Below are 16,185 nucleotides of genomic sequence, written 5' to 3'. Positions count from 1 at the left end.
ATATGTTTTATGTAAAACTATTCTGCGACCTAGGTTTTGACGAAGAACGTCATCATTAGGCGCATTGGATATAGAAAAAATTGAATATTTACACAGGCTTGTATATATTTACGCAAACTTGTCATTCATAGAGACTGATTGATAGACTAGGAAAGGTTCCAAGATGTTCTCCATCAGGATAATATCCATGTTCGGGAGGAAGGCCCACAAGGTTGGTGCAAAAAAAATCTTTGTAGACCACCGCGGCACAACGGACATTTACGCATACTCAAGCGTACAGTATCGGCCCGATGTTTTCCACTTTTGCCTTAAACAACAATTAACATAAAATTAATTGAAGCTATCTGCCAGATATTCACTCTGGCTGCAGTCACATTTCTGTTTCAGTATGTTTTGTTATACCGCCATACAACTTGATAATGTGGGAATGGGTCAACGAAATTTAGAAACATACAATTAGTGGTACGTGGAATAACTAAATTCACCTCTTTTGAAGGTTTTAATTGGCGCGAAAGCCGTTTTTAATCAACGAGAAGAGATATGTCAGCAATCAAGAAATGCAAAAGTGAGTAAAAGGTGATAATTGCAATTTATTTTGCCCGCTTTGAGTCGCAGAGCGTAATTTTTCCATGCCAATTATTTTTCGGTCGGAGGGTGAAATACCATTCCTCAGTAATTGGTTGCATTTCCGTTCGGATTAGTCACGCAGCTGGCGTTTGGTAAGAATGCTGGAACATGTTGGGAAAAATATATCTTTCCACGATTTCCTCATGTGTAACTAGTTCTTCATGAAGCTTAAATGTTGAAAGTGTTTGCTTTGAACGCATCAGTGTTACAAGCTGAACTGACTGTGAACTATCATTAAATTTTCACCCATCCTAAACATTTTTATTTCTAAATATTAGATTCTCGTAGAAAATCTTAGTTATATTATTTTTAATAATGAAAAACAAAGTCCTGGTGTCCTTTTTGTGATTATAAACGCAGTTACTACCCAAAAGTTTAGCAATTGACTTAATATTTTAGGTGGAAGAACCGATTTTATTTAGTGCCAAACGATAATTTCGAACATAAATCGAAAAAACAGCCATCTTAACAGGAATATCTGCAAAAAGAAACCAAGATCACCAATTTTAATATTTTAACGTTGTAATACCGTCACCAGTACATGTCGACTATTCATATTGGGTAGTTTTTATAAAATTTTCGTCAGCACCTTGAAGATTAATCATTTGGAGGTTAAATGCATAAATTAATTTCAAGGGAATCGATCGTACTAGTTCAAAAATTTGCCACTTTCGTAAAATCGGAAGAAAAAGAATAATGCTGGTGAAAACGCGAAACACTTCCCCCGCCCTCTTTGTGTTTCAGAAGTGAAACTGCGGAGATTACACGGCGGTTTTTTTCCGGTCTGGGCGGTAAACTCCCAACTCACAGACGGAGGAGCGCCATGGTGCTCTCTCAAAAATGAAGCAAATGGGAGCATTAGAAAAAAAGAAGAAAATAATAAATCCCATCCCAACCTTAGAGCAGTTAATGAAACAAATAAATTAAAATGAAAACAATCAACATCTCACGTAATTGACTTAACTTCGAATTATTTTTTTTCTCTCTCCTCTCTCCCACATACACCCCTAGAGACCGCCTGCGTATTCCGGGGAGTTCTGGGGCTCTTAGGGAAATATTAATTAAAACTCGAGAGGGTGGTAGCTCCTCTCACGCTGTGGCCGGAGGAGAAAGATGAGGAGAGGATATGGCGTGGTGGAGCGGGAAAGACTTCGAGAGGATGAATTGTGGTGCGAAGAGGGTTTTTCCTGCGGGCGGAGAGGTTTTCGGGTGAGGCGTGCTTCGGCGAGATTTCGAGAGGTGGCATAGAAAATAGGCTCTAAAAGTAAGAAATAAATAGGCGCAGGGAATAATATTAAGGATAAGTGTGTTTTGTATTTCAGGGTGTAAGTGATTACAGTTGAATAATGCAGTGAATAATTTGTAACCTGGTATCTAAGTACCTCTTTGGAGATACTCCGTTTTGGAGTAATCGACTCGTCCTTACCCGTAAAATTCTTTGAGTATGTTGATATGTAACTTGATAATTATGTAAGTATTATTGCTGTTTTGCTGAATACATTTTGTTTATAATAATGTATTGGGTGCTATGCAAAGTTGTTCTTCAAGCGTTAAAAGAGTAGTTAAACTATTTTAGGGAATTTAAATAAGTTAACTGTTATGTTAAGAAAATAACATGTAACTGAGGTAATATTCAGCGCCGTGAGCTCTAACATTTCATTTTTTTATATTAAAGCTTAAATGAGGGGGTGAGAAGCTAAGATGTACCTAGAAGTAATTTTTTTCCAACCAGAGTTAGGTACAGAAATTTATAGAAGAAATTGGTGGCCAAGGGATACGAGTGAGTCTCTTCCTGTGATGACAATGAATGGAAAATCAAATTCACAACTGAATATCTAATTGATATTTTTTTTAGTATGCCTTATTTCCGTATCTAATGCTGTTTATAAAAAAATATCACTTGTATCCATTGACTTCTTTCAACCTCTCAATTTTAAATAGTATGAAAAATAATAAAATGTGTACCTATATTTCAGAAAGGAAGTGATTAAAATTTTTAATATTACGTATTCTGCAATGTGAGCTTGAAAAAGGTGAAATAATAGATCTTTCACTTCAGAGGGGTATTTATATTTAAGAATACAAGAGATTGCCATTTTGAATAATAAGTATTATGAAATATAAGTACCCCTTTGGAGAAACTCCGTTTTGGGGTTATCGACTCCTTCTTACGTGCAAAATTCTTTGAGTGTTTTGCTATATAACTTGATAATTATATGTATGGTAACGGTGGAATCACAAGAGGAAGTTACTTATTTACGGAATTTAACAAATTAAATTTCTTATATTATGAAAAGAGCTAAATAAAACATTGCATGAAGGATTTAAATGAGGAGAAATTATTACCAATGAAATGGCTAGCGGATAATAAAAAGAAATGAAGAGCTATGTTAATTGTATTAATTTATTATTAATAAAATAATAAATTAATACAATGAAAGTAATAATCAATGCTCCGAGTTGCACCATTTTACGAATCAATAAAATAAAGTTGATACATCATCGATTGCAAATAACCATTTAAAAATGGGATTGATGAAAGTGATTGATGGATGGAGGGGTAGATTAAATTATCTTAGAAAAGTTATTATTTATTTTTATTCCTTTTTATTAATATTTAAATCCATGCATCAAAGGTGATCGTTGGAGAAATGCGTACTAATTGGAGTGTGATTAAAAACAAAATATTTACAGAAGCGCTTAATTTGCGCGAACCGTGATAACATGACGATGGCGCGGAATTTGCTTGGTTTCTCGAAGTTTACTCCAACTCGCGAAAAATAGTGTCCAGGCGAAACATTGACCTCACCCCCGAATAAATCCCTATTTGAGTAAAATTTGAGTTATTATCGTATATAATGTAATCATGCACCATTCGAAAGGGGAACAATGGAACGTCTCCATTATATCCACGCAATTAACATTTTTCCGCGATTTACTTCTTTTTTATGACAAGTCGCCAAATGGTACTTGCTTAGTAATTCTGCGCCAAAATCGTTTTTTTTTACGAATCGTTACGAAGTAAGCAAAAATACTGTAAGGCTAGCAACTACCGGACGCATATTTTATTTATTAGGGTAGTCAATACATATTATTTACGTACAGTGCATGTTCCTTCATCTTATTTATCACGCGTATCAATAAGATTCAAATTTTTAAAAATAAATTTATAATAACTTACCGGTTATACTGTAGAATTTTGGGCAGTTTTTCAGGGAGAAGGTTAATGTTTCATCTTAATTTGTTGCGAACGGTACACAAGGCCCCCACAGACACCCTTTTCTTGTGATTTTGAAGGCATGTTTTATGTGCAGTGCTTTCATATTTGAAGAAAGATTTGATGCTTTCCCGGCGAATGATGTGAGTAAACTTCTCTCGGGTTTCCCACCGGGTTAAAGGCTTCATAATGGCCGACGTTTCGAGCTCCGACTCGGCGCTCATCATCAGGGCTACTGGATGCTGTGATGCGGGAATGGGCCTGCTTATATGCTGCCCTCCTCCGGTCAGGTTCCTCGGGATTGGCTGGTAGTTTCCCGCCTGGTGGGGTTGACTCCGGATTGGTCTGTCCGTCATATCGTCCTTTCCCTGTATTCGGTCAGTTTTTTCAGAACGGGTTTCCAAGTGCTGCTAAGGGAATACCCTGAATCGCGATTAAAGTTCTTCCTCTCCAGATTAATTTCGATGGCTTCTTTGGTGAGACGGTCCCAAAAACGCCGAGTCGGAGCTCGAAACGTCGGCCATTATGAAGCCTTTAACCCGGTGGGAAACCCGAGAGAAGTTTACTTTCATATTTGATTTTTCAAAGTACTTTCTGCTATGTCAAGGGCTTTGATATTTTAACGAGTTTAATAAGTTCACAAAATATTTTTCTCAGGTTTTCTTTTACGACTAATATATTATATTCGTTCAATTTTATTATTGATCAACAATAACTTTAGAACTAATTGCGGTGATATATTGAGATTTTGATCACAATTAGTAACTAGGGTGTGATTTTGAAATGTTTTGCCATTTATAGCCACATTGCCTTAAGAGTAGTTTGAGAGAACTTTTATGCTGCTACTTCTTCCCATTAGTGTGCTATGCGTAGATAATGAAATGAAGAAATATTATCAGACAGGACGGCGTTTAACAAATTTTGCCAGCTAAGAATATAAATGGCAATCAAGTATGTAGTTTTATCAGACTTATAGACTTGTGTTACGTTGGCGGGTTAAGGGTTACACTCGAGAATCAAAGTGGGATGAGGGGTGGGAGGGTGTTTCCCAGAAATGGAAGACCTAAAGCCCTTTCCCAGCGCACATAACCCCTTCCGCCACCACCCGCACACCAGACAAACCAACCTCCAACCCCCTTTTCCAAACCACCCCCTTAACCCGTCTATCATGCCGCGGCAGGAGGGATGGGGGAGGGAGGTTGAGGAGGGTTTGGCTTTGGGGGGATGTGGTTTTTCAGAGATCGTTGTCCGTGGAGAGAGGGGGATGCTTTGCAAGTTGGCAAAGGACGGTTCACCTTCTCCATCTCTTTCCCGTTGCTATGGGGAGACCCCATGGTGCCCGTGGGTAGTGCTAGGATCCAGCCGTTCTAACGGGGCGGAGGGTGAACCAGAGGGTGAGGGCGGACCCCTATGGGGTCGGCTTCATGGTCCTGTACCCCGGAAGGGGTCCGGCGGTGAGTCTGCGGGCAGAGAAAGGCAAAGAAATTAAAAAAGAATGGAGTGTGGGAGAGAGGTGAGGGAGGGTTTTTGGAAGGGTTGCAACAAGGCGGCATTAGGTAGAAGTGCTGGTAAATGGAGATGGCGTTAAAATAAGGGTGGACCTCGGCCAGGGGTTTGGTTTTTCAGGGGCGTGTGAGGGATGTGGTGGCCTCAGGGTAGAGTGCTGGACTAAGGCCCCCGGCGTTGGCCCTTTTTTGGAGGCCGGGCCAGGGTTTTAAAAGGAATATGTAGAATAAGGGGTAGGGTGTGAAAGGGGGAGCCTACCAGGGTGGTGACGGTATTGCTTGCCGTTAATGTATTAGTAAGGCGGGAATTCAAGGGCAGTAGTTACTGATAGCACATAAGTTTTTGTTGTAGAAAGGGCTGAAGCAAGGACTTAAGTGTAATTGTTTTGTATGACTACTGATAGATAAGCGTGCTTAGGAGGTGTGCTATTGCATTCTGTGCCTACCCTGTGGGTTAGCCTGTTACGCTGATATCCAATATTGAGTACGTCATTTGCTGGAATATATTGCTTTAAAATCATAAAACAAACTCGCAAAATAAGCGCATCATATATCTACCATCGTATCCAATTTATATATAATGAATATCGAAACAATTCAATATTGCATGCAGAGTCTTTACTTCTTATAATTTATGTTCATATCAGCTAGTTAAGAGTCCGCATTTTCGGTAGTGTCTTAGATATACTTCCTTAAAAACTCAGATATATATATTTATTTCATATTTGTTATTTTTTACATTATTTTACTTATCTATATCAAACTATTGTTATTAAATTCCTGCAAATATTTTTTTTCAATATCTACGTAATATTTTCCTTATGCTATGAGATAACTTATGGGCTGACCTTGCACAGTCGTTAGAATGTGATTACGAAAGGATTTGATTGGTACTTACAATTATCCACTTCCGTTGCACCGTGATTTTTTATAGCCACAGAAATTTATTCAAAAGGAGCCACTTGTCTATTTTCATGCATCTCCTCTACTTTGTTAGAGTTCTCATAAAAAAGGGAAGTCTCTTGATTAATTTTCTGAAAAATGCTAGTTGGATGAAGTTGAGGGTGTAGATGTTTTTTACCTCCATATTACCACTGCTGATCAATGTGTATTTCCAACCGTTCCTATTAAAAACATAACTACGCTGTAGAGGAATTCAAGCGCGCAAAGTATTGTACTTCTGTGACAGTTCTCTAAACTTTTCTTAAATTGATATTCTACTGAAAAAAAGTAAAGGCCTGTTCCGATTGGGGAACACAGTTTGACTTCCATCCATTGCCCTCGCATACTTTGCTGCAAGGTTGCCTAGCCAATTAAATCCGGATCTTACTGCGTAAAGCTCATTATTTATGGCACAAGAATCCACTTTGATTTTAATTTCTTGCGAAACGTTTTGCTTTCCACGCTCCCGATTCTCCTGCTTTGTTGCTACCGTTTCATGCAACTCGGAACTCCATCAAGACTTAAGATTTTACAGCTTTCTTCCGCCCGTGAAAGTTCAATCAGCTCTATGAGATCGAAAGGACTCCCTTGCTGGTGAAACTTAGTGTTTTATTAGGGTTTTATTGTTCCATGTGGCGTAGAAATTAGATTTTAAACCCGAGACGTGGGATAATTTGATTAATGCCATTATTAAATGCTCTTTCCCTGTGAGTGCACGTATAGCGTCATCCTATGAATTTTAAGCATTACCTTGGAGCCAAAATGCTACGCATTTAAAAGCTATTTTGCTATTTTATTCCTTACAAAATTTCCTGTGCTTGGTGTCTTTATTATTTAAAACCTCTGTAGCGTAATTCATAAAACGGTAAACTGTCTGACCTTAAAATCCATTTTTCATTGCTCTTGTACCTTGCTCTTATTGAAGTAAATACTTTTCTCTTAATTAAATATTTAAAATTTTTGGAAAGAATAATAACTATTTGGAAGAGGTGCGTCATTTGTTAATGTATAATGTTTGAGACATGATTTTTTTGGTTTTCCTTGAATTGCTAACGGTACTTCGGGCCTAAATACAAAATCAAGGATGTGAATATACAAGGAACTCGTAGGCGTTTTCTAGCGAGATAGAGCCTTTCCTATTTGGACTTGACGCGAAAGGGCGTCTTAACTTTTAGGAGTAGGACACCCGAATGGCAAACATTATCTTCTATTTTAAAGGAATCTTTTATCTGTCGACCGCAAAACAAAATTAAGCTATCTTGAAAAATATCGGGAATATATTCTGGACAACTCATGACTTCAAATGCTTTTCCTGCCGGAGATCACGATGTATCCAAGGCATTTGAAAACAGGTTAAACTTGCGGTCAATCGGAGCGTTTTCGACCTAGACAGCATTGGTGATTTTGGCTCCTACTGGAATCAGCTATTCAAGGTAAAATTTCGCAGCACAATTTTTCTCCACGCTATATGTAGGTATTTCAAATTATTTGATACGTTTTAAACCCTCTAAAAACGTTCTGCATCCTAATGCCACTCACTATATTCTCTCACTGCCAGTAGGGTGGTTTCCTATTTTTTTTAATGCCTGAATCGAAAATTTATTACTCCTGAAGTACGCATTTCATGCATTGAGATTTTTAATTGACGATATCTATTTTTTGCGATTAAATGAAAAGTGAAGATTTCAAGCGCGTGAAAGTATGAATGCTGGGAAAAGCCCGTGCGACGTCGTTCTGGTTTCGGCTGCCGCCGTGTGAGGCCACCTTGGTGGGAGGGTGTGAGCGCCGATACGATATAGGCTGCTAGGAGATAGCAGAGTACCCTGATAGCAGGTAGCGCTTTGCTTGAATAAGGATTATTAATACCCTATCAAACGAAGGAAACTTTCCGAGCATAGGCAATTTTAATAGGTGATTATTCAGATATGTTTCCCTGAGCTCTATGCCTCATGCATGCATTGGTAATCTCAGAAGATGTAAAACTCCTGACTGCTCGTATAGCATCTGGGCACCTGTGACGTGACGAGTGGCATCGCATGGCTGCCAATCTGGCTTTTTTCAAATGATGTTAAAATTGACCATTAATATTCGCCTAAACAGGGATTTCTAAAACCAAATATTTTGTATATTATGAATACACTAATGGTGGGTAAGGAATCGCAATCAATGCCTTTCGTTTTCTTTGATGAAGGAAACTACCCTATTGCGCCCCAATTGCTATCCATGATGGAACCGTCTTCCCTCCTATCTTCAATTCTTACCACCTCGGCATCCCCCACGTTCCCATTCTAAATTCTCTCTCTCTCGGCTTAATCCCTTACCCACTCCTCATTGAAATATGCTTAGGTCTTGAGTGAAATATTTTATCAGTTGCCCCTGTTGAAAATGACGTTTAGTCGTCGAAATCCATCGGGGAGTATATAAAGCAGTGTGAAGTGTAGTACGCACGAGTATTACACAAGAGGAGCCCCTAAATGTGTTGTCACCCACCGCGCATTTAAATGGGTTTACAAAAGTCGCCACTCGCGTCGCTGGCAGACAAAGTGGTCCGAATTGCACGGGGAAATAAGTTATAATTAGGGATGTTGACCGAAATTTATATTCATGATGATGTAACCTGTCAAATTCATAAATTTTCGGTGCTATTCCTTGCCATTACCAGCTTAATATTGAAAAATATCGAAAAAAAAGTGGATCGCAATACGCTGATTACAGCGCCGCGTACATTTATGAAAACATTTTATTAAAATGAGACCGAAGTGGTAACGGAAATCAGCCGTTTATGGGATGGAATTGGGCCTCCTCTATGCGATCCCCTTGATACGTCAGGCTCATTTTCCATGTTTACTAATCATTATTGTAGTTCGTCAACTTACCACCTTCATTCGCATGTTTAGTGACTTTGCATAGATTAACCTAGCTAGTCAGCAGTTGTTTCCTTGCAGAATGTTGGTACCAGGAGGAGGGGCTGCATGGGAAGGATACTGCCTGTCTTATGGAAGATTGATTTATTACGCCTCTTGGGGCGCATTTTAATGAGTTTTCGATAATGTGTTCTTCACAGCGATGAGCTCAGATCGGTCTTTTATTCATAATTTTATCAGTATAATAATTGCAATCACGAGTAATTTCATTGAAAAGTTATGAATTGGGCAGATCACATTATCACGAATATAAATTTCGGCTAAAACAGCCGTCAGTTTTTTTCTCTGTGCAATTAGAATCGCTCTGCCCATCAGTAACAACAATGCAATGTTTGATACGTATCCGAAAGCGGACTTTGGAATCCTCTTATTGTGATATTCGTGGATATACTTCTTAATCTATTTAAAAGCTTATCAGGTGGAGTGTTAATTTAAGCCAGGGAGTCTTATGTGGTTCGAGCATGCGTCATATCCGCATTTCTGACGTCGTCATCATCATCATTGTTCACCCCACTCAAGGTTACCACGAGAACCACTGCATACATTCACGGTCGCCTTCTAGATAATAAGCTGAGTGAGAAAAGGCGAGAGCCAGCTACTTTTTTTTCATTTCATCCGAGGCAAGACGTTCTCTCGTGAACTCTGCGATTCGATGGGGCTCCTGAAAAGAACATATGTCCGAATTGAGTTTGGCCTCGCAGGTCGGTACTTTCATCATCTGCGTTGGGGTATCTCGCGTGGTTATTGGTGAAATCCATCTGTGTACGATACCACCGCAATCTGTAGAATGCATGCATGTTTACATTAGCTAATATCTTTTGTCATTTTCTGGGATGAAAAAAAAAACTTTCCCATCTCGTTCGAGGGGTGAAAGGGTGGTCCAATGCGATGATACTCGCAGAATGATCCACGGGAAATCGAGAGTTTTCGGTGAGTAGCAAGGAGATAAGGGATTTCGCATCCGCTGGAGAATGCATTTTTCATTTCCTGCGGAAACCCTTTGATCTCGCGAAAGGCTCTCCTAATGCGATGGACGGAAAATGCGCCCCGTACACGTTTTCGGATCATGGGAAGAGAGCTGGCTGGGAGAAAGAGCTCGAACCTTGGGATATTCCGAATGAATTCTTTATCCAAAGCATCCCTTCCCAATGCTTACCCTCTTCCCCCCCTTGCTATCCAATCCTCCATCATTGGTTGGAAACCGCGCACGGTGCCAATTGCACTATCGCAAATCTTCCTTTTCTCTAGGGAAACATTCGTTAACTTGGCCTATATAGGTGTGTTCATTCCCTACTTTCATAGAAAAGTAATGATAATTCTATTTCATGGGCTACGCCTTCATTCAGATAACCTCTGAGGTTGAGTGTTAACATGGGATGCAATCTGATATTTTATTAGATATATCATGCTTTGAAATCTTTACAAGCATTATTGAACACGTTATTCCAAAGGTTTTATTCAAATAATTGGATAGTAAAAACCTTTGCGATGAATACTAAGAAGTTTTATGCTATTATGGTCAATTCTATCGCAAATATATAACCAGATAAATCAGTTATACTAATTCAATGCGGAAATATATCGGAACGTAAATATTTTCCTCGTGACTAAAGAATTCAGGTAAACATACTTACTTACTGGTAAAAAAGTTAGCTTAAATGGTTGGAGGCTATTAAAATAAGCCTTTATAATTAACTTTGATTGAAAGAGCTGATCCCCCATTCATTATTCTGTCCTTTACTAAATATTTTTAAATTATAAAAGTCGTAATGGAACACTGTCTTTAAAGTAAAATCAAATTTGTAAAGTACCCTAAAGGAAGTTTAATGCAAAACTTCCTTAAGGCAGACATATCTCGAATTAAACGTTTGTTTTTTGGTATTTGTTTGGTGTTAAACTTTTAACGGCGACTACTACTACACATACTAATAGGGCACGCAGTAATGGGCAAGTAGTACATGTCAATTACAATGAATACTGAGTCCGAAAGCTTAGTAATTTCCTTTTTGATTTTTCGTACCCGCTTCGTAAATGCTTTTTTTATATCTATTAAGAGGTAGATCACGACTATATCATTAAAATTTTAAATCGTATATTTTTAGGATCTGTTTAGGCCTTGCTTTTTTACGAATCACCTATTCCTCAGTATACGTATACTCTTAAACTAATACATTCATAGTCTGAACCCACTTATTTTGGTAGGTGGCTTTTTTGTTTGTTGACGACTTTGTGTGAGCTGCGTATAACCATAAAAATGACGTTTTGAAGAATATTTCACCTGTACGGACAGCTTGTTTGCAATCGTGCATGTCTGGGTTTATCATGGTGATCACGGGAGCGGGTACTGTTCCGCAGAAAGAAAAGATTGTCGGGGAAGCAGACCCGTTGAGAAGGAAAAGAATGACCGTGTTGGGCATTGGCGTTGGGAGTGTGGAAATTTGCCCACAGCAGCGCCGCCAGCCGTCGAGGTGTCGATCTCTGGAAGCTTGAAAGACGCAGACCTCTTGAATATTTGATACACTCTTTACGGGATGTAGGGAGGAAGCTCTCCAAGGCATTCGGATTTCCCCAACTTCCTTTTTCTTTTTCCTCCACTGCAGCGGGATTCATATCTGCTTGGTTTAGGTGTCCGTGGAGGCACCTAAGAATCTGTGGCGTGAGATGCGAAGATGTGAATATGTTCCTTCCTGTGAAAGAGAGAAATGTGTGGAACATGAAACTCATGTGCATTTTTATTTGATAAGATACATTTATTTCTCCACATCAATGCACAGTGAAAAAAATTGACATTATAACTGTGGGGCTTTCAATATATTTAATGATTGTTTCCTGCGAAGAACCAGCAGCACTTAATTTTGCGTTCAGAATTTTATGTAAGATATTTCAACACCTTGTTTTGTAAGATATGCGAGGAAGTATTGCAGGAACAAAGATTAACAATGCTCAAATGCGAGAGGAATACAAGGGATAATAAATGAGTTCGTTACAATATTACAAGAATGTAGAAATATAACCGTGGCAAATAATATATACTATGCAATTTATAAAGCAATACATACCATGAAATCATAATAAAACTTCCATTTCTTGGTACTATAACCGCATTACAAAAACATTTATTTACTCCCTGATGCTTAATTGTTCATCGCGAAGTTATTATGAGTTATTGGCCCAAAAACCAACTTCATAATAACAAGGAATTTAACTTTGAACCTGAAATTTTATTTTAATTTTTTATTTTGAATATAAAATTCAGAGTTCTTGCGTAATGTATAACATTTCACTTCAAAAAAACCTTTATAGCAAGTTGCCACTCATTTTAATGAATGGATTTAAGGCCATAAAGACAAGCATTTATTGAAATGAGAAAACTTAAGCAATATGCGAACATCAATGTATACCAAAGTGACATTTTGAGCGTTTACGCTTTGGGTGAGGTGTAACTGGTTTTTATTCTAGGCGAAATGGCTTTTTTCAAGTGATTTGGGTTTTACGCATCAGATCAAGGATATAGCGCCATAGGTATTTCTCCTTGGAGTAATGTGACTGCTAATGATGAAAATTTTAAAGTAGCAAGTAGTTTAGTATAGTTTAAAGTGGCAAGTAAAATATAACTCAGTCCGAAAAACATGGTATGTCTCAACCACTTCAGTCAACGAGGTAAACCGCCAGAAACAGGATAAATAATTATGAGCCTTTACCTAAGGTCATCCCTCGATGAGGCTACTGAGAATTTGCCAATAGGGTAGTTTCCTTCATCAAAGAAAACGAAAGGCATTGATTGCGATTCGTTACCCACCATTAGTGTATTCATAATACACAAATTATTTTGTTTTTGAAATACCGGTTTAGACGAATGGCAAGGGTCAAATTTTATCCTCATTTGAAAAAGGCCAGATTGGCGCCCATGCGATTCCACTCCACGTGACGTCACAAGGACCTAGTTTCTACACGAGAGGATAGGAGTTATACATCGTCTGAGGTTACCAATGCATGCATGAGGCACAGAGCTCAGGGAAACATGTCTTAATAATCACCTACTAAAACTGGCTAAGGTCGGAAAGTTTTCTTCGTTTGATAAGGTATTAATAAACCTTTTTTAAGCCAAGCGCTACCTTTCAGCAAGGTACTCAGCTACCCGCTGGCAGCCTGCGACGTATCAGCGCTAAGCCTCGCCTCAAGGTCACCTCACCGGGCGGGAGGGGGAACCAGAAATACGACGTACGGAGATATTTCCCGGCATTCATACTTGAGCGTCGCGTTTTCGCGCGCTTGAAAATTTTCACTTTTCATTTAATCGCGAAAAATAGATATTGTCATTTAAAAATCTAAAAGCGTGAAATACGTACTCCAGGAGTAATAATCTTTCGATTAAGGCAATAAAAAAATAATAGGAAACCACCCTATTTGGCTGGTTGCAAGCTATTTATTGCATTTAAGCCTTGAGTGTGATCTATGGAATCTTTGGAAATAAACTTTGACGCTCAATCTTATCTGGTGGTAAAGGCATGTTTAGGGTTTTATCGCGTAGGTTCCAAGATTGCTTATGGTGTACCCTTTAAAGTTAGTCTCTTGAATTCATTATTTTGAAACTGCGCACTGATGAAAATAAAATAATACGAATTTGAAGTTCTTGCCTATTTCTTACCATTCATTATTAGGATGAAAGATAAAATGCCCTATTTTTAAGCTCCTTCAACCATTTATCATGATTCACCACTTCTTCGCACCTTTGTCACGCCTGCTACGTAATTGCACGTGCAAAGTTCGTTGCAATGGGTTGTTTGCATAAAACTTTTTTGCGCTAAAATATGTCTTCATCTTATAGAGGAAAGGAAGGAGATGAAGAAAACATAGGTTTTAATGCAGTAAAATGGAGAAATATATAATTAAATAAATAATAAAATCGCTAAAATGCCAAGGAAATCAGCGGGAGAAGATAAGGTTGGTGACGTCACTTGCCCGTAGTTACCCGTATGAGGCCTCATTGCGACTGGGAAATTTGTCGAAAACATGGCATTAGAGGTAAATTTTGATAAAGGAAATACAAACAATATACCAAAAGTAGATGTATTTATGGTGGCGGAGTATTTGAAGGGAAATGACTGCTTCAGCATTCCGGAAGTTAGAGGAACGAAGGCACTTCGGTAAGTTATCTGATAATTTCATCTCCATAGTACGATGGGATGGATGGGACATAGTATGGGAAGCTGCCTTTTTATAGTCACCCTATCAGACCAATAGATCAGTTCCTTCAATATGTGTGCCAGGATTGGCACAGTTCTGTTAAAAATTTTACTAAATACAATGTCTCTCTGGCCAAGTTTAGTGTATTTCATTATCAAAGACATTGCATGAGGAAACCACTCATCTGGCACGCCAATATACATTTTGGATTTCCTATTTACACAAGAGAGAATTGCATCTGGGTCCTGAAATTCACGGGCAGACTCATCACTCTTAGATGAGCATGGCTCATATTCACTCCCACTGCCATTTTCCACAACCTCAGTTGTTGTGACAGACTACAATTCCTCTTCATCCACAGCCCCACCCATTCTCTTCAGTGGAGATGTCGACACATCTCTCTGTAACTCGATGGGTGATGTGGCAATGTTAAGTACTTCCTTTTTTGTCATATTGCAATTAATACCCTTACTCCGGTGAGAAACAGAATTTTGGACTCTAGCATCACGAAATGTATTAGTAAGAGTCAATGGCTCATAGTTGGATGCAGCATTTCCACCCTCATGAGCTTCAGAGCAGTCTAGTTCTATGTCCACTGACTCCTCATCCAAATCATGACTGGTTAAATGGGGAGGGATATGTTTATCAACCTAAAAGAAAAGCATATATTTTATGAGTTGTATAATTCAGGCAATAATTTGCAAGTAACTGACATACATTTAACGAGACCCTTATCTCCATAGTACCAAGTTGATTTTTTTTAATTTGAGTACCTGAGCAGCACCAAACTCTTCGCTTCAAATTTTTAATAATCACTTGAGCTTATATGAAAATATTGAAACTCCTACTGGGCATATTAGTATAGAATTAAATATATGATTAACAACATTTTATATCACTTTCAAGCTTATTATTTTGCCCATTTTATTTCAGATATGATGGGGTTAGAATCAAAGTATAGCCTATAGTTAGAAGCCAAGAGTATGGATGCCACATTTTAATATGAAATATTTTTCAGAAATATTAACTGCTCTGTTGTTATTAGGCTTCTATGTTGCACAGGGGTGAATCCAGGATTTTGTTCAGGGGGGGGCGGGCAAAAGGATACCTCGTCATACAAAACGAACGAAATGATAATGGGACCGTATTAAAAATCTAGCACATTTTTAAGGGTCTGGGGGGCACGTGCCCCCGTGTCCCCCCCCCCCCTGGATCCGCCTATGATGTGGCAGCATATCATATATTAGTCAGTATATACCAGTAGAACACATTTATGTCTCTGTAACTGTTTCTATTGAGTGATTATCATTTATTTTATTCATTAATTAAAATATTAATTTATTTAAAGGGCAAATATAAACAATGCAGTCTACACTTAAAGTAGGTACCTAAAAAGAGTTCCTATAATAAGACTGTAATATTCATCAATTCACATTGAGGCTACAAATATCATTAGAACCAGCCTAGGGAGGGCTGCATATGTATAACTTACGCTCAGTGCGTCTTCTATTAATCTCTGCTGAGTCCTCTTCATGGGTAATTTTCGGGTGGTTGACGCAAATGCTCTCTGCCGATCTTCCTGGCAGCCAAATACGTGGGGAAAAGCTCATTTTTTAATAGCTTATGCCCTCCTACCATTTTGCACCTCATGGAATTTTCCATGTCGTCCTCCATCTATGAACAAAAGCATTAGGTATATACTTTTAGCTGTGCATACCAAAATCATAGCTCAAACTGTTTACTTCTGATCTACTAGATGCTTCTTCCAAGGTTTAAGGTTTTC

This window comes from Ischnura elegans, chromosome 9, assembly GCF_921293095.1.
Source record: "Ischnura elegans chromosome 9, ioIscEleg1.1, whole genome shotgun sequence".
In the NCBI taxonomy this organism is placed as follows: Eukaryota; Metazoa; Arthropoda; class Insecta; order Odonata; family Coenagrionidae; genus Ischnura; species Ischnura elegans.
Note: the sequence above shows the minus strand (reverse complement) of the source record.